General features: G+C 49.0%; 1 protein-coding gene across 4 annotated transcripts in view; it reads right to left on the reverse strand.

Annotated features, from left to right (window-relative positions):
• The window catches only part of SEMA4D (semaphorin 4D), a 123488-nt gene that overhangs the window by 34481 nt on the left and 62933 nt on the right, over window positions 1-26074 (reverse strand). The window contains exon 3 of one of the 4 annotated variants that reach the window (XM_023738630.1): window positions 19696-20032. The exons of 1 other annotated variant lie outside the window; for it this stretch is intronic. The gene's annotated coding sequence lies outside the window, so the exon portion shown is untranslated. Of the gene's footprint in view, window positions 1-8102; window positions 11761-19695; window positions 20135-26074 lie in introns of those variants that run through there. 2 more of the 4 variants (XM_004384234.2, XM_023738631.1) reach the window with 2 other exon arrangements.

Genomic DNA, 26074 nt, shown 5'->3' on the forward strand with positions numbered 1-26074 from the left:
TGCAGCAGCCTGCACAGGCCTGCCTCCGCATCCTCGCCTGCTGAGTGTGCAGCAGCCTGCACGCACAGCAGCAGGAGGGCAGGACCACTGCCTGGCACTGCGCTGCTCCAGCCTCACCCCAAGAACCCTGCACACCACAGAGGCACTGCCAAATCTACCAAATCAAGCTGGACCCAGTGTCCATGTCCGGAACTGTCCCCTCACCTTCATCCCCACCACTGTCACTAATGGCTGCCCGTGGGCAGTCTGCTGTCTCTCTCCCTCCCGAACAGTCCTCTATCAGCTGAGCCTTTCAAGGGCTCTGTGGGGCCTACAAAGCCCCCAAAACTGGTACCTCCTGCTGCCCGTCCCAACGTTGTTCTTGTTGTTTAGGTGTCATTCAGTCGGTTATGACTCAGCCACCCTCTGAACAACAGAATAAAACAGTGCCCGGTCCTGCGCCATCCTCAAAATTGTTGCTATGTTTGAGCCCACTGCTGCAGCCACTGTGTCAATCCATCTCACTGAGGGTTGTCTTAGTCATTTAGTGCTGCTATGACAGAAATTCCACAAGCAGCTGGCTTTAACAAAGAGAAATTTATTTTCTCACAGTCTAGCAGGCTAGAAGTCCAAATTCAGAGCATCAGCTCCAGGGGAAGGCTTTCTCTCTGTCAGCTCTGGAGGAAGGTCCTTGTCATCAATCTTTCCTTGGCCTAGGAGCTTCTCTGCGCAGGAACCCGGGGTCCAAAGGACACGCTCTGCTCCCGGCGCTGCTTTCTTGGTGGTGTGAGGTCCCCATTTCTCTGCTTGCTTCCCTTTCATCTCTTGTAAGACAAAAGGTGGTAGAGGCCACACCTCAGAGAAACTCACTTTACATTGAATCAGGGATGTGACCTTAGTAAGGGTGTTAATATCCCACCCTAATCCTCTTTAACATAAAATTACAATCACAAAATGGAGGACAACCACACAATACTGGGTATCATGGCCTAGCCAAACTGACACACACATTTATTGGGGGAACATTATTCAACCTATGACAAGGGTCTTTCTCTTTTTAGCCAACCCTCTACTTTACCAAGCATGATGTCCTTCTCCAGGGACTGGTCCCTCCTGATAACATGTCCAAAGTACGTGAGACAAGGTCTCACCATCCTTGCTTCTAAGGAGCACTGTAGCTGTACTTCTCCCAAGACAGACTTGTTCATTCTTCGGGCAGTCCATCGTATATTCAATATTCTTCATCAACACCATAACTCAAAGGCATCAATTCTTCTTTGGTCTTCCTTATTCATTGTCCAGCCTTCACATGCATATGAGATGACTGAAAACACCATGGCTTGGGCTAGGCACACCTTAGTTCTCAAAGTGACAACTTTGCTTTCCAACACTTTAAAGAGGTATTTTGCAGCAGATTTGCCCAATGAAATACGGCGTTTGATTTCCTTACTGCCGCTTCCATGGCATTGACTGTGGATACACATAAAATGAAAGCCTTGACAACTTCAATCTTTTCTCCGTTTATTATGATGTTGCTTATTGGTCCAGCTGTGAGGATTTTTGTTTTATTTCTGTTGAGATGTACTCCATACTGAAGGCTGCAGTCTTTGATCATCAGTCAGTGCTTCAAGTCCTCTTCACTTTCAGCAAGCAAGGTTGTATCATCTGCATAACACAGGTTGTTAATGAGTCTTCCTCCAATCCTGATGCCCTGTTCTTCTTCATATAGTCCAGCTTCTCGGATTATCTGCTCAGCATACAGACTGAATAAGCATGTATGGTGAAAGGATACAACCCTGATGCTCACCTTTCCTGACTTTAAACCACACAGTATCCCCTTGTTCTGTTGGAACAAACAACTGCCTCTTGATCTAAGTACAGGTTCCGCATGAGCACAATTAAGTGTCCTGGAATTCCCATTCTTCAAAATGTTATTCATAATTTCTTATGATCCTCACGGTCAAATGCTTTGGCATAGTCAATAAAACACAGATAACCATCTTTCTGGTATTCTCTGTTTTCAGCCAAGATCCGTCTGACATCAGCAATGACATCCCGCGTTCCACATCCTCTTCTGAATCCGGCTTGCATTTCTGGAAATTCCCCGTAGATGTAGTGCTGCAATGATTTTTGAATTATCTTCAGTATGATATTAATGATACTGATAACTTCCATATTCCAATGGATCACATTTCTTTGGATTAGGAACATGTATCGATCTCTTTCAGTAGGTTGGCCAGGTAGCTGTCTTCCAAATTTCTTGGCGTAGACAAGTGGGTTGTCTTTGTTACGTTAATGAGGCAGGATTAGTGGAGGGTGTGTCTTGAGTCAATCTCTTATGAAATACAAGCAGAGATGAGGCGAGATAGATGACATACCACAAGAAGATCACCAAGGAACAAGTACCTTCCTCCAGCACTAAGAGAGAAAGCCTTCCCCTAGAGCCGACCCCCAGACCCACCTGCCAATGGCAGCTAGCCGGCACAGGTTCCTCTACAGAAGCACACTTGGCTTCCGGGCTTGAACTTCACCCAAGTTTGTACTCCATTTATCTCAGCAGAAGACGAGATTCCTAATGTCCTAGATCAGATCCCACCTCTTGTCCCTCAAGACTCAGCTTCCTCTGTTCTTTAAAAAAATCAGCGTAATAGCAAAAGGCCAGGAAGGTCCATGCCACGGATGTTCCTCCCAGGGGATGGCTGCTGGGCGGGGGGTGTTGGGGTGAGGGGGCTGCACGTTTTGTTTTGCCATTGAGGAAAGGTTTGATTGTTTCCTTTTACAACAAGCATGCATTACTCTGTATAATTTAAAAATTGGTTAAAGCAACGCTCACATCATACCCATGTAGATACCCTTCTGCCGCGGGTTCTTCCTCACTGCATGCCTACTATCTTGGATGGGATGCCACGTTACGAATCGCACCCTGATTAATTAAAGGCAGCACTCGAAGAAGAAACTAGTCTACTTGAAACATGGCCTCATCTCCCCTGAGGCCAGAAGAACTAGATGGTGCCCACCACTACTGACCGTTCTGATCAGGGTCACAATAGATGGATGCTGATGGAATGGGGAATGGAGGGAAAATGTGGAACAGAACCTGAAATTCTTAAAAAATCCAGACTTACTGGACCAGTTCAGACTGGAGGACTCCCTGAGACTACTGCCCTGAGATACCCTTTAAATCTTGAACTGAAACTATCCCGAGGTCACCTTTCAGCTCAGTTACAGACTGGCTCACAAAATAAAGAATATCACTTGTGAGTACTGTGCTCCTTTAAAGAGTCATCTATGAGACCAAATGGTCAACAATTTCTTTAAAACAAAGATGAGAAGGGAAGGTGGCTGGGAAATTAGGTTAGCTGGCCAACCAGAATGGAAATAAAGATAATGTTCACGCATTGTAAAGACTAATCAATGTCTCTGAACAATTTGTGTAGAAATTGTTGAATGGGAACCTAAACTACCGTGTAAACCTTCACCAAAAACACAGTATTATTTAGGGGAAAAAAAAACAAACCACTCATGCTGCTGGCTGTCTCTGGCATTTGAGACGAAAAGGCATCTTGCTGGGGGAGTGGAGCCTGATGGATGTGCACTTTGCTTGACAGTGAGACATGTTTACCCTTCTGGTTTAGAGACTTGCAGACAGGGGCTCATCAGAGAGAAAGGGCTGCAGAATGGCACCCTGTCACTTACGTGTAATTGTGCCGGCGCATGGAAAGTGTGCTGCTCACTTCAAATGTCAGGAAGATGGAGCTCGGGGTGGGGGGCCTGACCTCAGACAGCATGGGTTTGACAGGTTACCTGCAGCGGTTTCAGCCTGTAGCTCTCTACCCATTAATGGTCCCAGAAGCAGTTTGGGAGGTCATGACAAAGAAATTGTGAGCACAACAGCAAACAGCAAGGGTGTAAGCATTACTCTGTGAAACTATTTTCAAGTAAACATGCGTGCGTGCATACGCTGTATGCAAATGTACACGCACGTGTGCACACGTGTACATGGGCATTGTGTACGCGTGTCCATGTGAACATGTATGTGTGTGTATGTTGGTGTACATGTATATACATACATGTGTACACAGGCGTCTTCATGCATGTGTGTGCACATGTGTGTGTGTGCATGCACATTCTTTTGCAGCATAAAATTCAGACCCACTGTTGTGACTTACAGGTCCGAGACGTTACGGTGGGCTGGAGCCCTCTGTAACAGCAGGCCACCCTGGACTCCCGAGTGCCTTCTGAGGGCCATCGCAGCAAGCCCGTGCCTCACCTTCCCTTATTGTACTACCTCTCTGGCAGCAGCGGCAGATCACAGAGGGGACATCGGTCACTAACCATAGCACAGGGGAACCATGGCATCTGCAGACCAGGGCGACTCAAGAGACAGAGCCTATGAAGGCGTCATCATCAGCTCCCGCAGCCTTGCTGCCAACGGCCTGTCTGGGGGCTGCCCTAACTGTAGTCTCTCCTCTGATGGGGGGCCTGTGGTGCCCCTCTCCCCACTCCAGGCCCTGCCGCCAGGACAGCTGAGGACATATTTGCTCCTGAGCTGGAAGTGGGCACAAGATGCTTGGGAGCAGAAATGCATGACAGCCCTCCCCAACCACACCCTGCTGGATACTGGTGCCTGGCCCTGATGCCCCGACTGCCCCCCACCCTGGGGCTCTAGTCCCCCACCCCTAGGATGTCTGTCCCCCTCTCCTGGGGGCTCCTGTTCCCCCCACACCCCTTGGGCTCCCATTCCCTTCCACACCTTCAGACTCCTGCTGCCCCCCCCGTACCCCTCCCTCAAGCACCAGGGCCCCTGTTTCTCCCCCACTCCCAGGCCTCCTGTCTTCCCTAGTCCCCCATACTTCTCACTCTTGGGCTCCCCAACCCCAGGGCCCCTCTGCCCCCTCTTCTGCCCCCCATTGCCCCCAGCTCGCGGGCTCCCATCCAGTAAGCTCAGGCTATGGTGCCCACGTCTCCCCTGCAAACCAAGGGTGTAAGTGCCCTTATCCCATCAGGAATCAGGGACAGGTTTCGGGAACTCTCCAGGCCGCAAGTGGGACAAAGAGTTTATTGTGTCGACTCCAGTGTTCCCAGAACTTAAACCGATCCCTAGAACTTAAACCGATCCCTAGAGTCCAGTGCCCTCTTGCTCCATGGGGCACTCTCACAATGTGGAATTGGGCCAGGCTGGATGAAGACAGAGGGAGGTGGGGACCTCTGGGCTACAGCTCCAGGGAAACCTGCTTCACCTCCAGCTGCCTCAGCAGGGAGGGCCAGCGACACGGTGTCCCAACATGCTCTGACACATGCTTCAGTGCCTTCATTCACACACCCAAAAGCAGACCACTCACTGGTGCCACATACGTGCTCAACAGGAACCCCGGCGAAAGGGCAGCCACACTCCCGCCTCCTGGAGCTGCGGCTTTAGTGGGTCAGTGGGAGCAATGGACGTACACATCAATCAATCAACAAACAACTAATAACCAGTCGGGGCAAGGGTGATGCAGGCCGTCCAGAGCGGGTGGCAGGAGCAGTGGTGCAGGGCTGCTGCAGAGGCGGTGAGCAGGAAGACCCACCAGACCCAGAGAGGCGCAAGGGGTCTCACCACCTCACCTGACATCAGTTCACTCTTTGGACTTGGATCTAAGCAGTATCGTCTCTCTTGGGGTGCACATGGCAGGTGAGCGTGGCAGGTGAGTATGGCAGGTGCGCACACACACGTTTACATAGATCCCGCCTCCCTAAGAGGAGTCCCCATCCCGGACTGTTCAGAACTCGGAAAAATAACCACCCTCCATGCCCTGACTTTCTCCTGCTGCGACCTGCAGGGTGGCCATCAGAATCCCCAGGCCAGACAGTGGCCCGGGGCGACAGCGCGGTCTTACAGGAAACGGCTAGCCAGCCCTGTGGGGAGGACCGTGTTAACTCTGCAGCCCCTGAAGGAGACAAACGGCTCTGGGCCTTTTAATCACGACTTCATTCAGGGGCAGCCAGTGCCACAGGAGGAAGACCAGATACATGGCGCGTAAGCAGAGGTGTTTCCAGGTGTCAAAACACATCGCTTATACTGGGAGATGATTTAAAATGCCATTAAATCTGGTGCTTTAATTCCCAACATTTAACCTGTGGAGAGGGTAAATTATGTAAAAGATAGTATATTAAAAATCTTTGTTATAATGGGAATTTATCTGCATTCTTGTATTCTCCCCTACCTTATCAAACTTTCCCACCTTCAAAAGTAACCCCAAGGGTGCTCAATGCCAGTGAGAAAGAAATGTAAATTAAAATACAATCCCATTTATTGTCTAACAGGTTGACAGAAACGTGAAACATTGCTATCTGCAGGGCTGGTGAAGGCATGGAATAATCTCTTTGAGGGACAATTCTGAACTATCCAGAGGTAATTGCAACACCTATTTCTAGCAATGCTTGGAGCAGCAATTCTATGGACAAACTGGTGTGCCAAGCTCCATGTACAAGTAGCAGTGAGGGAATATTCCTCACTTAAGGGCTGAACAAACACATTAAGGAAGATGACAGAGCTGTTACAAAGACTGAAGCAGGTCCGGGTGAGTGTATCACAACCCCGATCACATACAGAGAGCAGAAGCACAAGGACATGCAAAAAGTGACCCGCGTTTTATAAACAGAGGCTATATCGGTCGATTTAAACACATACACACACACGCACACACACACAGTGGTTACCTCTGGGAGGTAAAGGAAAATGGCCAGGAAACTCACTTTTTACGTTTGTTTCGGTTTTTAAAATAATGTATTATGTGTTTACATTGTTTTCATAAAAAACTTTTAATATATTTAAAAAAAAAATCCGATCAGTGTACAGAAAATTTAAATCCAGCCCATTAGTGTTTGGAGCCATGCATAATGGAATTTTCTATACACTAACCTCTTTCTGGGCTTCAGTGTCTATTTCTTACCGTTTATTACCTTTTTTTGCATATTCATTAAAAAAGAGAAATAATCTCTTTTCCATGTATCCATTCCATTTGTTTTAGGATAGCAAGGTTAAAAAAAAAAAGGAAAAAGTTGACTGTCTTAGGTTTTCACACTGGAATTCTCTAACTACCTAATATAGTACTGAATGGAACAAATTGTCCTTGCTTTTAATTTCTTTATTTCCAAAAAGTCCAAAGTATTTCTTTAAAACAAAGGGATCTGTGAACAAAATTCAAACACAAATGACTAACCAGGAAAATATACTTTAAACACAAAGGGCAAAGGTTGAAAAACTCTTAATAAATAAAGCACTCTAACAAAGCAATCTAATAAATAAAGCATTCTGAAAAAGAAAGACCACAGAGCTCCCACCCCAACAGACTATGTCATTATTAAATAAAAATATATAGACAGGCAAGAAACACAGAAGTATTAAGTCTCACTACAGCTAAAACTGCTAACTAAAAGACACCCTACCAAGCTGGCTAAATAAGTCCTAGTGATGATGTCAAGCATGGAAATTACATCTTGGCAGTTGTACTTTCTAAAAGGTAATAGAATCAATAATCTTGCTGGACCCGTTTAAGTCACATAGGTAAGAACACCAAAAGGATGAGGGACAGGTGGGTGTTCTCCTTTTGTTTTTACAAATTAAACTGGAATTTCTCTTTCCTCTAAAACTTAAAATATGTGGCGTGGAATGGACCAAAGTGAAAAGATTGATAACGAAATGACCCAAATCCAGAGTAGGGTGACAGCAACTACCTTCTTCCCGCCCCGCAAAAAGAAAAAGCGGTCAAGCCAGGAGCCAGCAGCCACTTAGCAACAGCACCTTAGTAAGCCCGAGAATTAGTGGGGTGGAGAAAGACACAGAGAACAGGCACAAGAAGAATGGGGTGAGGGAAAAGCAACAGGAGAACTGAAATTGATAAAGAAGGAAAGAAGAAAGAAAGACAGCCCATTGCAGTAGGACAAAGTGAGAGGAAGCCTCAGCAGCTGGTTCTCTGCGGTCCAGCTGACACCCTGGCACGCCGCCGAGTCCAAATCTGCACCCAAAGACCACGCAGGGAGGAGGTCCACCCTTCTGCTGGAACCCACTGAGGCTTTTGCAAGGTATCAATTTTGCTAAATTGAGAATATATATTATTAAAAATAAAATAAAAAGATTTTACCTGTACTTTGTGCCTCTTGAAACTTTCCAACGGTTTCTAGAAAGGAGTCTTCAGAAATCTTTGCTTGGGAAATAAGAACTTTTAAACACTTCAATTATCCCTCCATATAAACTGAGCATCACTTCAGGAAAGGCACTGGAAAGAAATTCTTGCCTTTTTTAATTTTTATTTGTAAACTTCTGAAGGTCCTGGCAGCTGACTTTCTGACCCAGGCTCAGAACATGGCGTTGAGACACTTGTGCAAGCAGGAGAGAGGTGGCTGTGCAACCATCCGCCCAGAAATAAAGGGGAAGTACAAGGGCTGCAGAGCGGTTCCCAACCACTGACCACCAGGCCCGACTTCCCAGGCCCAGACAGTCCCAAATGCAGCTCACTGCTCTCTCACCCCAGATACGCAACACTTTCTTACGAAACAACCCAGTCAAATGGGACGCACTATCCCAGGTTAGGAAACGCTGGTGGTGCAGTGGTTAAGAGCTACGGCTGCTAACCAAAAGGTCGGCAGTTTGAATCCATCAGGCGCTCCCTGGAAACTGTACGGGGCAGTTCTATTCTGTCCTATAGGATTGCTATGAGTCAGAATCGACTCGACGGCAATGGGTTTGGTTTTTTTTGGATCACAGGTTAGCAGAGTCCGATCATCAAACAGTATCCTCTCCCCAAACCACCTGTCTCTTCATTTCAGATGTGAATCCTTTAAAAATCACCATCATTCGAAGTAAAAGGCATGAGGCAATGGAGGGAAAAGAAGCAAAGACACACAACGTATTTACGAGAATGATTTCCTGTAAAACTTGGGGTCTCATTTTCCAGTTTTTATTTTCTGGGTGAAATTCATGTAACATAAAATTAACCATTTTAAAGTATACACTTCGGTGGTGTTCAGCACATTCACAATATTATACAACCTGTACCAAGTTCCGGAATATTTTCATTACCCCAAAAGAAAACCCAGAACTGTTACTTCCCCTTCCCCTCGAGCCCCGGCCCCCGTAGATTTCTGATAAATGAAATCATATAATGTGTAACCTTTTGTGACTAGCTCTTTTCACTCAGAATAATGTTTTCAAGGTTCATCCATGCTGTAGCATGTACCATGACCTCATTCCTTTTTACGGCTGAGTAATATTCCATTATCTCTTTTTGAAAACTATTTTATCCTCTACTTTTGATTGTTATTTTTAAGCCAGACAGACGTCCTCAGCTAGGTAGGGAGCTTTCTGGAATGCGTGTGTTACCTCTTCATAGTGCAGGAGAGAGCCCTCAAAACTGGGGCCCCACAACCTGTTATCTCACACTCTTATAAAGAAAAAACTGGATAAAGAGGATCAGAATTGCAAAACTGGAGGGTCTCTGTATAGGGTTAAAGATGGTTTAGAGGCTGGCTAAACTGATGACCAATACCGAGAGCCCTGGTGGCGCAGTGGTTAAGAGCTACGGCTGCTGACCAAAAGGCTGGCGGTTCGAATCTACCAGCTGCTCCTTGGAAACCCTATGGGGCAGTTCTACCCTGTCCTATAGGGTCACTATGAGTCGGAACCGACTCAACAGGAAAATTAAAATTGATGCTGATACCTCCATAACTGATCAAATGTATTTTTTAAACCTCAGAATCGAACTTCAGCATATTTTGTGGCTGGAAGTATTTTTTTTATTTTTCTCTTTTTTTTAAAGAGCATGTATAATTATTGCTGTTTTTCTGAAGACGGCCAAGAAGAGAAGGAAGAGCAGCTGGTGCTCTCCCGTCTCCACCATCCTACCACCCAGTCCCCTTCACCTGACAGCTTCCTCCCAGGAAACAGCGACACAATCACCCCACTCTGACACACCTGCCCACGCCCAGATTCCCAGTCACCCCGTGCCCCCCAGGCCTGCCATTTCCTACAGATCTTGATCAGAACCTTGAATCAGCAAGTGGGTTGCCAAATTAACAAGCGGAAACAACGCTATTTCATCAGGCCCTCACGGCAGCAAAGTTTTCCAAAGCTTGATCCTGAAGTCTTCCCTATGCAGATGACTGCTTCTAAGGGCCAGCGTTAGAAGCAAAAATATGCTCACATACGCGCAACTACTGAGGCATCCTGGAAAAGGGCTCACCCATCCTGGACGTGAAATCCACGTTTTCTGTTTAAACGGTGGGGAGGCACTCTGGCTAATGACACTTCTGCACAGCTGGTAAAACAAGCTGGTGTGCCGAAGCTTCAGATTTACTCACTCACAGGGTACATTCCCACCTCTCAGGCAGGACCAGGGGACAGCAGCTTCCTGGGGGTTTCCCCGAAAAAATGTCAAGGGGACAGAAGAAACTCATTTATGGAAAATAAAGAGGTTTAGATAAATAACATGAATGCCAGGGATTTTGAAACTTAAAAATGTCTATTCTCTAGAAATTCAATAAGCCTTTGTAGCTTTAATACATGAAAAGCCCAGCACTGCTTGCTCCATGGTTGGACAAGTCATGTGACACCTCTGTCATATTTTCATGGGACTGAGCAACAAGTGACAGCAGGTTTGGGGGTGTCCACGGGCACATCTGTATTTTTAACGACTTCAAACAGGAGATTTTAAACTGGCATTCTCCTTTCCCGCCAACAAGCCCAGTCTTCATATCTAGCCTACGTCCAGCAGCCCGTGGTTCCTAATTAAAACACCTGCTTCCGGCTTCAGTAAAACCCTGAAGGCCCCACTGCCCCCAAGCTGTCCTCACCCTTCACAGAGGCAATTTTTTTCCTTCTTCCTCAACATAAAAACCCACAACTATAATTAGTTCTCACCATACTGAAGAACACAAAATATACATCCTAATGTAATTACTAAGCATATGGCTCTAACTGCGCATTTATTATAACCCACGTAAAAAGAATTCAACAGTCCATCCACAAAATAAAGGAGTGGGATTAATCAGGAAAGAGACATAATGTTTTCCTCTAACTCAAGAGGACCCTGGCCTTTTAACCCCCTCCCGCCACATCCCTGACAACGCAGGGTGAGTGTAAGGTATCTGCCACCCACACTGTGACAGCAGAAAGTTGATCAGTTTATAAAACAGCACGGGACAAGTGTAAGGTGGCTTTCATCTGCACACGTCTTGCCTACACTCTGCAAATATCCCCTAATCTTCCCATCATTCTGCCTCAGCAGCAGCCAGGTGCTGTTTCAGCAGGAGGAGACACAGGTGGAATAGGGCAGGGTGTGAATGCGCAGTCAGAACGCCCCTCGGCAGCTCACGGGCTGGGGAAGCCAGGTGGTAGCACCGCCCAGCACGGCAGTGGTGATTCAACCCAACGTCTGTGCATGGGGTCCTGCCCTCTGTCCACTCTGCTGCCAGAAGCTACCTACGCCCTCTCTCTTCCCACCATGTGGGATACACGGGCCCTCCGCTCAGCTCGAAGTCCACCACTCCAGCCCCCCGAAGTCCCACTGGCCTCCCACACTCTGGGTCTGCAGTGAGCACACTCGGCGGCCTTTCCGGAGTCACGCAGGCACGGCTCTTGGCGAGGATGAGGCCGTGCGTCCCTGAACTGGCCGCCCTGACTACCAAGCGTCTCCTTTCTGCAAGAGGCTCTGGGTGCCCGACACCACCCTGGGTGACCCTCCTAACATCTACTTCCTCTCTGCATCCACACGAGGCCCCAAGCACCTCTTCCTGTACTGACAGCCCACCTCACCCAACATTCCCCCCCCCAATTCCCACACACCCACATCTGACTGGTGGTACCCATGGCGTCTCCTGTCATCATCCCTCCCTCCCTGTTCCCTACACCTGGCTCCTGCTACGTCTGCTGTTGCTGTGAGCTGCTGTCAAGTCGGCCCCCAACTCACACCAGCCCACATACAACCGGAATGACATACTGCCTGGCCCTGCGCCATGCTCACGATCAGTCGCAGATCAGACAGACCATTGTGATCTGTAGGATTTTCACTGGCTGATTTTCAGGAGTTGATCACCAGGCCTTTCTTCCTAGTCTGTCTTACTTTGGATGCTCTGCTGAAACCTCTTCAGCATCATAGCAACACGCAAACCTCCAGTGACAGATGGAGGTGCATTGGCTAGGAACTGAATTCGAGTCCCCAGCATGAAAGGCAAGAATTCTACCACTGAACCACCTAGCCTGCTACCTCTGAGGTGTGACATGTTGTCACTTTCTCAGAGCTTGCCCCTTCTTAAGCCTCCCTGAGCACTGTCAGTCAGCCACAGCTGATTTTCTTAAGGGCAGCTGCATCATGCTAGTCTCTTGCTCAAAGCCCCCAGGGTTTGATGAATTAGGTCCCCAACTCCCTCCCCTATCTACTGTCCAGAATTATGCCCTACCATTTGCAAGGCCCACAGGTCCAATCCTTCCTGCAGGCTTTGAAATCCCACGATGCCCGGACCGTGCCCGAATATTCTGGCTCTGCAGCTCAATGGTGCACCCAGAAGTCTGTAGGGTTTCAGAGCAGCCCAAGTCCTTGGAGGAGACCAGGTCTGACAGCCAGCACGTCAGTCGACCAGACTAGCCGCCTTTCCCCAGGTGTGAGCTCACACGCGGCCCAGCCCTGCTTCCCCTGTGGCCACTCCTGGGCCGACCAGCAGCGCTGAACCTGGGCTGCAGCAACCACAGAGCTGTCCTCAGGAGGCGGAAGCCTGGACTGGCCGGCCTCGCTTCCTGGGGCTTGTAAAGACGTACACCAGTGCTCATTTCAGTGAACGATACAGAGGTTAGCATGATCCCTGTGCAAAGATGACATGCCGACAGCATAATTTGGGAACGAACAGTGGTGAAGGTTGAACAACGAGATGAACACAATCAATGTCACTGACCTATATGTGTGAAGAATGTTGAAATGTCAAATGTTTTGTTACATATTTATTTAAAAAAATAAGCGATTTAAAAAAACTTAAGCAGGAAGAATATTCACACCCTGCCATGAGGTGCAGACAAAGATGAGACAGTGACCATTCACAGGACAGAAGCCGACGATCCCCTCGATCCTGCCAACAACACGTGTGTCTCCAGCTGCTGAGATGTCTGCCTTCCTTGCGCTTGGATGTTAACTGAAAGGTCTGCGGTTCAAACCCATCAGCTGCTCTGCAGGAGAAAGATGTGGCAGTCTGCTTCCGTAAAGCTTTACAGCCTTGGCAATCCTATGGGGCAGCTCTACTCTGTTCTATAGGGTCACTAAGAGTTGGAATTCGACTCAATGGCAATGAGTTTGGTTCGTTTGTTTGTTTTTCCTGCACTTGCCACCCTGACCCCACAGAGACAGCAGAGGACATTCTACCGTGCTGAGACAGATGACGCTGTCACTTCATTGCGTTTGTACCTCCCTGGTGGGGTGTGGTGGGGAACGACTGCCACTCACTGAACACCTGAAACTCGTGTGACTCCCCAACACTACGGCAAAGTGACCCAGGAAGGAGAGACCCCAAACCTGCCGCACCAACAATGGGGAAGCAAGTGTGACATCTCCACCCCACCCAGCCTCCCCGAGAGCAGCAATACCACCACCCGCCCCTCACACAGTGTCCTGCGGAATCCTCACGGCATCCTGGGAGACAGGTTTATGGTACTGTGTCGACCAAGGAAAACAGGCTCACAAAAATGCAACAACTGATCTAGAGCTACTCTCAGAGCCGAGATCCGCCTCCCGAATCCCCACGGTACCTCCCAGCCCTGTTCCTCACGTCCCCAGGCCCCCGGGACTGCCAGCCACACACCGTAACAGGTGGGTTGGGGGTCAGACAGCAAGAAGTTGCCAGCAAGTGCTTTCCGTGCAGCCGGGACAGCGTGTGGCATGAAGGTTCTTCTCTGTGTCTGAGCAAATGCTCCTGTGCTCCACCCTCCCATCTCCACGGGAGTCGGGCTGAGACGAGGATGCCTGTGGGCCCCTCGCAGGCACCATGGAAACCTGGCCTTCTTTTCTTCTTCATTTGCAGGGCTGTGAGGGCATCACGCGATCCAGAATGCAGACCATCTGCTGGAACCCGCCCCAGAACCCCGACGGGGCATGGCATGGCTCAGCGCTGCGGCCTCAGCTATGGCTACCTGGAGCAACGCCTACACCCCGAGGTGTTCACAGCCCCCTTAAGTATGGACAGAGGGAATGTGGGTTTCACCAGGGACCAGACATGCCTCCACACCCAGGTCCTCCCGCTGCCCCTGCTACCTGGGCCCAGCCTCGCTGTGCCGGCAGCTGAGGCAGCAGGTCCTCGAGGCCAGGGTGCAGACTCGGGTGGTGGCCAGCTCAAGAGGCCCAAAGCAAGTCCAGGCCCACACTGGGATTTCTTTTTAAGTTTCCTCCTACCATAAAACACTGCTCTCTCGGCTTTCATCTTTGGTGAAAGCGTTAAAAATAGACAGCAAAATTACAAAGTTAGGCCATCTCAGCCACAGACTGTAATTGAATCAGCAGGGACCTGACTCAACCAAAGACTCCTCGGCTCCCCTGAAATCCGAGCGTCCCTTCTCGGGGACGTGGCCTCCCTCTGGGATCGACTAACCCATTAAAGAATCCACAAGCTGCATGAAACAAAAGAGCATTCACCATTTTACAATTTCGGGCTGCTGCCTGACACCTAAGAATTGTAAGCCCCTAGATGTGTCACTATCAGACGCAGGACCGGGGGATGTTTCGTTCCATTATACATCAGGTCATCGTGAGACACAGCAGACTCAGTGGCAACTAACAACCACCACGAGGATTTCAAGCCCCTGGATGTGTCACTGGAGCCCTGGTGGCGCAGTGGTTAAGTGCTCAGCTGCTAACCGAAAGGTTGGCAGTTCGAATCCACCAGCCACTCCTTGGAAACTCTATGGAGCAGTTCTACTCTGTCCTATGGGGTCGCTATGAGTCAGAATGGACTCGACGGCAGTGGGTTTAGATGTGTCTATTTTAAGCACACACACCATATCCATGGCCGCCTGCTTTGTTTCACTGGCTTCTACATCCCTTTAGATGACCGTCAAGAATGTCAACTTCGTCGCTGGTATCAGAGTAAGCAACCTGTGGTGAAGCTACTTATTTTGAGACTCTGCTACTTCTTCAAACTCGTTACCGTCAAGTCGATTCTGACTCGTAGGGACCTTAACTATATTAAAAATCAAACAGCCCACACCCTATCGATAGTAACTGTGTGGTCACTGTGAGCAGAGCTGAACCGGCTTCACAAAAGTGCTAAAAACAAAACAGAGCAACACCAGAAAGACTTGACTTTGACAGACAGAAAACAAAAACCACTGCGGGGCCGACCTGCTGCCTGGAGCTGGTCCAGAGCCTGGGAGGCATGAGGATTCTTCTCTGTCACTAAGATATCCACTGTCCAACTGCTCCCATGTTTATGTCCGGAATTTCAACGCATTTCTAGGTGTTAAATGGCCAGCAAAACCACATCCCAACGTAAGCACCACCACCGAGTACCTTCTAGCGAGATGGTTATGGGCCCCATACGGGATGCAAGGTTTTCCATCCACTGCCTCCTCTGACCTTCCACTGCATTCAAAGGTACTGATACTACTTCTCTCTTCCAGACACAGTCTGTCTATACTGTGTGTGGCTCCCTGACACCTTCTCTGAGGACTTATGGGGGGAGACAACCTAAAATGATACAGACACAACCTTGAAGGATATTTCAGTTGGTCTGATTTCAAATTACTGGAGGTGTCACCGAGAAGGTTGACTGCAGACGGAAGACAAACGTTATTCTAAAGGTAGGGGGTGAGCTGGCTGTATCAGATATAAGAAACCAGTGTCCATACGGACTGTGGGCAGGGCTCCTGGGAGAATTCTGGCCCCAGAGTTAGTGCTTTCTGTACTTCCTAGAATGACGTGGATTACCCATCTGAAGTAACCCACCAGGACCAGCTGCTGTCAAGTTGATTCCGACTCATGGCGACCCCCTGTGTCTCAGAATAGAACTGTGCTCCACAGGGTTTTCAATGGCTGATTTTTCAAAAGTAGATCACCAGGCCTCTCATCTAAGCTGCCTCTGGGTGGACTCGAACCTCCAACCTTTCTGTTAGCAGGAAGCACATTAACCATTTGCACCACCCAGGGACTCTGAAGTAATTTAACAAAAAACTGTTACTGTCAAGTCGATTCTACCTCATGGTGACTCCGTGTGCTGCACTGTAGAACTCTGCTCCATTGGGTTTTCTCGACAGTAATCTTTAGGGACACCAGGCGCTCCCTGGAAACCCTACGGGGCAGTTCTACCCTGTCCTATAGGGTCGCTGTGAGTCGAATCGACTAGATGGCAATAGGTTTGGTTTTTGTTTTTCTTTTTTAAATCTTTATGGAACCAGAGTGCCAGGCCTTTCTTCCACAGTGCCACTGGGAAGGTTCAAATCGCCACTCAGGGACCTACGAAGTAATCAAATGGACCCAAATTCCAGGAATTCTCTCTGGGACCTCCAAATGGGAAAAAGATCCCCATCTACATTTCACAAGACTTGGCGAACCAGAACCCGATCCTATTGGCCTCAAGTCTACTCCCACTCATCAGACTCTGCACATGGAATTCAGCTGGGCTGAATCCCAAAGAGCCTGACCCTGAGCCTTTAAGACCTAATGTACTTGTGGCCCAGCCAGGTGCTGCCATGCGATGACCATCCCTTCCGGGGAATACACAGACCACAGAGGGCAAGCAGTTTTCCTTTTCTGAAGTGACTCTCACCTGGCTTGCCCACACTCGCCAAGTGTCACTTCCGGATGACTCAGCATGCGAGACACGGGGAAGAGCAGCTGCTCCGTGGTCACACTCGGGAGGAGCTGAGTCACGGTCACCTGGTGCCAACCCCTGCAGTTATTTTCCAGGATCCTAAACTCTGGTTAAAAACTCCACTGGTGTTTCTTCCTCTCTGGTTTTGGAGCCAAGGAGGGATTCTCTTTTTCTTCTGAGGAGCAGCTGGACTTGCTGTTCAGGAATGGGGCAGGGATGGAGTGCAGTGGAGGCAGACAGCCTCCAGGATGCCTCCAGAACTCAGAGGCATGGAGCCTCACAATTCATGGGGACTAAAATCAACTAAAAAGTCTAAAAGATGCTCTAAAACATTCTGAAATCAAGAGAAGCTCGGCTGCCCACCTGCCCCCCACTCAAGCTGTAATGAACAGCAGGATCAAAGCCCTCCCCCGGCCCCACAGCTTTAGGACCACATCTGGGCAGGGAAGGAACCAGACGCCTGCTCCCTTGGCACAAGAGATGAGCTCACCCACATGGGATTATGCCCCATAACCTGCCCCAGAAACACCCACCCAGTCATCCATACAGACGCTCTCCTTGTACCACACCAACGACTCCCCAGTACCATCCCACCCTCTCCCAAGGTCCCAGCAGGGGGGACACGGGGAAGAGCACATGGGTGACCAGAATGGGGGTGGGTAACACGAATCCTAAAACAGCACCAGCACAAGGAAAGGGCTCAAATGTTAAACATAAATGGGTGGTTTTTCCATATTTCAGGATTCTCTGTTAGGAGACATAAGTACTTAAAGGGTGTGCAAATATGAATAATTCTGCTTCCCTCACCTGTTTTCTGGAGTGCTCGTGGCCCAGTGGTGAAGAGCTCAGCTGCTCCTTGGAAACCCTATGGGGTGGTTCTACTCTGTCCTATAGGGTCACTACGAGTTGGAATCAGCTCAATGGCGAAGTGTGCAATCTGTTTTCTGGTCACCGGGCTTACTCAGCTGAGGGAAAGTGGTGTTTGTTTCTTTAAAGACTCCCACCATCAAGCTGTGTCCAACAGCCCCATTAGGCTGAAGGCCATACAACTTGGAGGCTTTCTGCAGGACTGGTTTAAGCAACTACACGTGGGAGTTATGTCAGGAAAGGAGCACCCGTTGACACCTGCCGGAAGTCTGTGCTGACTGAGCAGTCCCCCGAGGGGTTATCTGGCTTCCTCAGGGACAGGGAGGGCTCACAATGCTCCTCAGCACTTTCTGCCACTGCCCGTGGGTGTTACAGCAACAAGAACATAAATAGCTCCTAGGTGTGCACGGCCCTCATTCACACCTGCCCAAGGCCAAGCGCAGTCCCTGAGGCCTTCCTATGGACAGGCAGCTCCAAGATAAACCCTGGGTCAGTTTTCTGACAGACACGGCAGTCCGTGTGCAGTCAAGGCCACTGATGACCACTGGCCCCATGGAGAGCTCTCGGTTATTTTTCATTCAGACCCCTGCCATTACCACAACCTTCCCCACACCACACTGAAAGGAGAACTCTCAGTGGGGCAAGGATTAACTTCTTGGGGTTCTGACTGGAGGATGTGTTTAGTCATAGGGTGAGGCTGGCATGTGGGGGCACAGGGCAGGCACTTGGGGCCAGGGAAGGCTCCTGGGTGGGCTGACCTAAGACTCCCTCTCAGACAAACAGCTGGAACCACAGACGGCCCCTTACCTACCTGGGGGAAGTCCACGTCAGCCACACCTCACCAGCACAGTTCTGCTTTCCCTGACCACACACTGAACGGGTCACAACAGACAGAACCTCCAAACCTCTCAGGTTACACAGGGGTGGAACCAGTCCAGACAAACACCTCAGGTCACACATGGACAGAACCAGTCCAGACAACACTGCAGGTCACACACGGGCGGAACCGCCCCAGACAAACACCTCAGCATGGGGTGGCAAAGAGAAATTGCACAATTTCCTGAAACGGCACTTTCCTCTGCCCTCCGTAGTCAAGTGTGAGACGCACTCTCCACTGCTGCCAGGATCTGTCCTCTGCTGCTCCAGTGGACACTGCTTCTTCCTGGGCTCCAGGGCAGTGCCCCAACGCCCACGCCATCCAGATACGTTCCTGCAGGAGACACCTGTGCCCACTGCATGCCGGGGTAACAAGGACACAGCGGGAAGGGACCACTAAGCATGTGTTTACTGAGACCCAAGTGCAGTGACCAGGGGGTGCCTGGCTCCATCCACAATGTAAGGTTACCAGGGTCAGCGCGGGGCAGGCGGTGGATGTCCATCCAGCGGGGAACAGGTGAAATGTTGACTAACTTACATTATTAACCTCACAAATCCTTTGTTACATGCACGGTTCTAAGTACCGCACAAACACGTGCTCACTGAATCCTCAAAACCACCCTGAGTCCTGGCACTTTCACTTTAGAGAGGAAGAAACTGAGACACAGAGAAGCAGCTTGCTCAAGGCTGTGCAGCTGGGTCATCCCATGGCGGCACTGGACGCACGCAGCCCGGCCTGGGTCAGACTCTCCACCCCCCGCCATCCTGGGGCCACACCTCACCCGCAACCCATTACCACCAAGCCACCCTTCCTGTCGAGCAGAGAGCTGTGCAAGCACCTCCAGCAAGGAGTCTGACACACATGATCAAAGCCGCCTCTGGTCACAGGGTGATGGGCACTCGGTGCAGGTGAAACGCCATCCCGAGGAACAGGAAATAGTATTGTGAACAGAGGCGGTAGCGGGAAGATGCACAGAAGAGCATACTCAGGGCTGACTCGGGCCTCACCCCATGCCCCTCAAGACATGACTGAGGGCAGACGGCAGCAGGGGCGGGCGCCCGGCTGCCCCTCCTCGCCCCTCTGCTTTCCGAAGCCCACTCCACACAGCAGGAGCTCAGCCAGTCCCAGCACCTCACGCCCTCCGATCGTACCTGCACAGTGTCCCCAAGCATCCCTCCAAAGACAGCTGCTTCCTGCGAGGGATCCTGGTACCAGCGGCTACGGTGGTGATTTTCACACCTCTTCAGATGAGGGAAGGAGCTCGGGAAAGCCCGAGTACTGTTCAGCCCTGACCGGATTTCCTGACGTCAGCCGGATGCCATCCCCAGGGAGCCCAAGCCAGTCTGCTGGGCAGGAACTTAAAAACACCCTTGGCAGAGTCCACTCGTAACTGCCTACTCACCTACTGATGACTTCCAAGAAGAGTTTCAATCTCAGGCTAGAGGACGCAGACACCAGAGAATACACCAGCCAGCTCCAATACGGTGGCTGTGATCAGAAAACAAGAAACCAGAACCCAGTGCATGACTAGTGGGAATGCAAAATGATACAGCTGCTGTGGAAACATTTTGACGGTTCCTCAAAAAGTTAAACATAGAATTACCACACCAAAAAAAAAACACCTCGTTGCTGTCAAGTCGATTCTGACTCACAGCAACCGCATAGGACAGAGTAGAAGTGCCCCACAGGGTTTCCAAGGAGTGGCTGATGGATTTGAACGGCCGACCTTTTGGTTAGCAGCCGAGCTCTTAATCACTGTACCACTAGGGCTCCTAGAATTACCACAAGACCCAGAAATTCCACTTCTAGGTAGATACTCAAAAGAATTGAAAGTAGGGACTAAAACAGATATTTGTACACCGAAGTTCATTCACAAGAGACAAACGGTGGAAACAATCCACGGGTCCACCAGCAGGTCAATGAATACCAAAACGTGGTCCAGTGAGACAATGGGCTATTACTCAGCCATCATGAGAAATGAAGTTCTGATACATGCTTCAACACAGATAAGCCTTGAAAACGTTCTGCTAAGTGAAATAAGTCAGTCACAAAAGGACTAACAGTGTATGATCCCACTTACATGAAGTATCTAGAGTGTAATATCTAAAATAGGCACATGCATGAATGAGGGGGCGCCGCTTAAGGGGCACTGAGTTTCTGCTAAGGGTGATGAAAGATCTGCAAACAGTGATGTTGGCTGTATAACAGGGTGAATGTAATTAATGTCACTGAATTGTACACGGAAAAACCACTGAAATGGTAAATGTTCTGTTATATTTTACCATGTTAAACTTTCTTTTTCAGATACACAAGAATAACACACACACACGCCCAGTGCATGGGGGAGGGAGGAGTTCCTGCCAAGTCCCCCCCAAAACCCTGACGCAGGGCTGAAGGTGGGTCCTGCACCTTGAGTTCCCGGGTCTTGCAGACCCCTCTGTGGGAGGCCCCCTACCCTCTGTCTGGGCCGGGCAGTGCTCCAGTGACAGTGACGGACGGCACACAGACCAGGATCTGCACAGGACAGAACACGGGACTCCGGACGACCCGGTACCACCTCAGTGGTGGTGTGGTAGCGAAATTCTCACCTCCCGTGTAGAAGACTCGGTTTAAATTCTCAGCCAATGCACCTCATGTGCAGCCACCAGCCATCGGTCAGTGGAGGTCTGCGTGTTGCTATGATGCTGATGCTAGCCGTGAGCAGAGCTTCCAGATTAAGACAGACTAGGAAGAAAGGCCTGGCGATCTACTGCCCCAAACCAGCCAATGAAAACCCTATGGATCACAACAGTCTGATCCGCAATCTATCATGGGGATAGTGCAAGACTGGGCAGCATTTCATTCTGCTGTGTACGGGGTCACCATGAGTAGGGTCGACTAGACGCCAGCTAACAGCAATGATAACTTGCACATTGAGTCCTAGAGGCCGTGCGCCAGACCTCTCCTCAAACCAGGGGAGGCAGAAAGCCACAGCTCCTCCCACACACCACAAAAAAGAGCAGGACGAGGACTCCCAGCCCTATCTACTGCTAAGGCTTCAATGCGTAACCCAGCCCATCTCCTGCAAAAGTAAGTGGTTTCAGTGGGGGTAGATCCAAACCAAAGCTCAGGCAAATGGAAAAGGGAGACCTGACCTTCTCGAGTCCCTGGGGGGTGTAAATGGTTAACATGCTCAGCTGCTAACCAGAATACTGGAGGTTTGAGTCCACCCAGAAGTGCCTTGAAAGAAAGACCTGGCGATCTACTTCCCGAATTTTTTTTCTTTGACAGTTATCAAGAAGAATCACATCTTGGGGAACATCTAGCTTAACTGGCATAACACAGTTTATAAAGAAAATGTTCTACATTCTACCTTGGTGAGTAGCGTCTGGGGTCTTAAAAGCCTGTGAACGGCCATCTAAGATACTCCACTGGTCTCACCTCTTCAGGAGCAAGGGAGAATGAAGAGAACAGGATACAAGCAAAAGATTAGTCCAGCGGACTAATGGACCACAGCTACCATGGCCTCCACCAGACTGAGTCCAGTACAGCTAGATGGTGCCTGGCTACCACCACCGACTGCTCTGACAGGGATCACAATAGAGGGTCCCAGACAGAGCTGGACAAAAATGTAGAACAAAATTCTAACTCATAAAAAAAGACCAGACTTACTGGCCTGACAGAGATTGGAGAAACCCTGAGAGTATGGCCCCCGGACACTCTTTTAGTTCAGTAATGAAGCCACTCCCAAGGTTCACCTTTCAGCCAAAGATTAGACAGCCCCATAAAACAAAATGAGACTAACGGGGCACACCAGTCCAGGGACAAGGACTAGAAGGCAGCAGGGGACAGGAAAGCTGGTGATAGGGAGCCCAAGGTTGAAAAGGGAGAGTGCTGACATGTCATGGGATTGTTAACCAATGTCATAAAACACTATGTGTACTAACTGTTTGATGAGAAACTATTTGTTCTGTAAATCTTCATCTACAGTACAGTTAAAAAAAAAGAAGAAGAACTACAGCTGACCCATAAAACCTGGTGGGGAATGCCCCCTGAACATACACCCTGAGTTTCAGACTGGCCCTAACCTGCCCTTTCCACACCCAGGAGTGGTTTGCGTCCAGACCGGAGGAGAACAACATGGTCCCTACATGGCTGAGTCTGCTCCCTCCCCAAGGCCATGGGGTGGACCAAGAGCTCAGCTAACTCCAACCTACTTCCACAGGGCCAGGCTGGGGGCCTCGGATCGGACGCCCATTAGAGAAGGAAGAAGGGAAGCTCGAGTCTTATTAAAGAGACACAGAAGCATGGGTCAAATAAAAAAAATTAATAACAGACATCCAACTTTGATTTTAAGGTTTATTTCTTACCCAAGAAACCAAAAATTAACAGTAAAAGCCTGAACCCCAAAACTGTAAAACTAGTAAGTTGTTTTTTTTCTGGCTTTAAGGAGTGTTAATAATAAGGAAACTGAGGCCCAGTTTAACACAGCCATTAAATCTTTGCAGACTCCTTTGTGACAAAGACTTCTGTTAACCATAAGCTAGCTCAGAGTTTATCTAATGCAAAAAAATGTAACTTTAGATAATTTCACTTGCTTCCTGAGAGATAAGGTTCCTTTTATTATTTTAAAACTTCCTGAATAAAATTTAAGATTTGTGCAAATGAATGGGGGAAGGGTAGCCAGGCAAGAGACTACCTAAAACCCACTGCCATCCAGTGGATTCTGACTCATAGCGATCCTATAGGACTGAGTAGAACTGCTCCACTGAGTTTCCAAGGAGCACCTGGTGGGTTAGAACTGCTGACCTTTTGGTCAGCAGCCATAGCTCTTAACCACTGCACCGCTAGGGTTTCCTATCTCACTAAAGGGCGAAGGGATTTCAGTCAATCACTTCAAGATAAGCTAACGGTTGATCTTCTGTTCTCCCTCCTTTTTTCTTTGTAAACTTCATTGTAACCAGCCTACATCCAGCCTTTTGTTTTTTTTATTTAAGATTCAGAACAGTCTCCCTATATGCATCAAGAACAACTACTCACAATAAATCTTATGCTTCAATTTCTTTGCGTTTTGATTATTTTTTAACAGTTTTTGGTGTCAGAAGTGAGGCCCAGAGATGACGCCCAGCCGAGTGTCCCATCCTTGATGAGGGATCAAGTAGGGTACCCAGTGTTCCCTCACCACAGCTGGGAAACTGGTGAATCTCTCCTGAGCTGGCGTTCCACTCCTTTTGTTACAAAGTCTCTGGGTTCATATATAAGCAGTTTCAGATGTCCTTTCTTTGGTAAGTCTCCCTTTCGCTCTTTCCGTTTGGGAAACTGGGTTCCCATTTGTTCTGTCTTTTTCTTTGCACTTTGGGGAAATTCTGCTTGGTGCTCGGGTTTTATAGTGAGTTCCTTGGGCTGGTTCCGATAAGGGAAGCTGGACTGGGTCTGACCAAGGTCTCAGGTAGTTTTTTACTGGAATACTCTCCTTGGACCGAGTCCAAGGGAAACTGGACCGGGTGCAACAGAGGCCTCAAACAGTTTTTAAAATGGGTTGATCTTACTGAAAACAGCTTGGACTTACAGTAGCTACTCGTGTGTGTGTGTATGTGTGTACATGTGAGTACGTGTCGTTGTGGTTTGGGTTGTGCTGTGTGAGAGTGTTACATCATCGTCGACTGTCATCAAAAGGAAAATCCTAAGGTACAGCACAGACATAGACCCTACAGCCTGTTCTTTGAGCGGGCTCCACCGACCGCTGAATGTGTAATTCTCACTAAAAATGGCATCCACTCGGACAAACTTTGCAGCATGCAACCCATGAAACTGTATGAGACTTAGTCTTGAGAACTTCGGCTTTGATCTAGACATTGTTCTGTCTTGGTTTTCTTTTTCCTCCTGTGCACCATCATGAGGTCTCTCTAAGTCTCAGCTCCAAGAAAAACTGCTTCTTGTGCCTGTCTTATGATGTGGACCTTCAGCAGTTACTCTGAGAAACTGATGTAAACTGGTTCATTTGAAAAGTGCACTCAAAACATGGATGGATTGTTTATTTTGATCGGTATACTGAGGCCTTAAAAATTATTCTAGGAAAAACTAAGCCAAACAGAGAAAACAGCAATCCTGAAATCCTAAACATCAAATGAAGAGATAAAGAACTCATCCAAGCACCAAATGGAATAAGAAACTGACGGAGAACGGAAAGCGAGGAGACATACATGGAGAGGTCCCCTATCAGCTAATGCAGCACGGACCCGCCATCTTGGACTCCTATCAGAGACCAGCAAATAGGGGGTACGAGAAAGCGGCTTCACAAAGCTTCCAGCAGGAGACAGAACAACTGGTAAACAGCGATATATGCTTTCCCACCCCCCACCCTTCTTCACCCCCACTCGGCCCCCTCTGCTTCCCATGGCCACAGTCTCTTGGCCGGGAAGCACCAGCTGCCTGGATTCCACCAGCCTGCACTAGCCGGCTCTCTGAGTGCCATTTGTTGGCTGCTGGTGTTGCTTTTTTCCGCTTCTTCTGATTTTTTCCTTACCTCTCACCACCTCCCCGTCCTTTTGCTCAAATACCTGGCTCCGTGCGCCACCTTTACTTCTTCCTGAGGGGCTGTGGAGCTCCATTCGAGTGTGGAACTGCTTCCCAGTCTGTGCTGCCATGCCAGTGGAATCCCGGGGCTTTTGTTTGTTTTCAATTGTTTGTTTTCTTTTTCTTTTCTTAAGTCGGGAGCCCGTTCTGGCCGGGGCGGTGCTGTGCGGCTTGGGACCTACCCCCTCAGCTTGTGCGGATGCACAGAGAGATCCCTGAGAGCATTTCTTGTTATGTGGGTTTTTTTTTTCTTTTTTTCTGTTTTTTTGGGGAGTTTTCTTGTTCTTTTTTTTGTTTTTAATTTGTTTTGTTTTCTTTTCCCTCTTTTTCCCTTTTTGTCTTTCTTCATTACTCAGTTTCTCGTCTCTCTATACCTTCCTTCTCTTCCTGTCCCCTGGATTCCTGGTGCTGAATACCTCTATACCTCCTAGCCAGGCTGTACTTCAACACCTGGGAACAACTTTCCCAGACCTCGTAGCCACACCAGTGGCATCCCTGGGAGCTTTGCCATTCTTTTCTCTTTCTAATTTTTATTTATTCATTCTTTTCTTTTCTTCTTCTTCCCCTTTTTGTCTTTCTTCTTTTCACAGTCTCTCATCTCTCCACTCCAACGGTAAGTTCCCCTAGCACTCTTTTTTGTTTGTACGTTTTTGGCTCCTGTTCCTCTCTCCTCTCTCCCATACCCATCTTAGCTCCACACATCACAATCTCCCCCTCCATCCTGCATACCTGCACAGTGCACTTAACATCACACCACCAAGCAGCACAGGCACAGCCCACCGGAACCTACCCTGCACTGATTACCAACCTGCCCTGGTGTCTGTAGTAAGTGCCACAACCAATCCCAGCAACTCCTCTTCAGCTAGACCTGCCCTGCTGTACCATATCTGAGCGACTGACCCTGCCAATTGGAGAAGGAGGTGAAAAGTATCGTGCCCACAGACGAGCAAACAACAAAGAACACACAGCCCACCT

Source organism: Trichechus manatus, unplaced genomic scaffold, assembly GCF_000243295.1.
Source record: "Trichechus manatus latirostris isolate Lorelei unplaced genomic scaffold, TriManLat1.0 scaffold00120, whole genome shotgun sequence".
Lineage (NCBI taxonomy): Eukaryota > Metazoa > Chordata > Mammalia > Sirenia > Trichechidae > Trichechus > Trichechus manatus.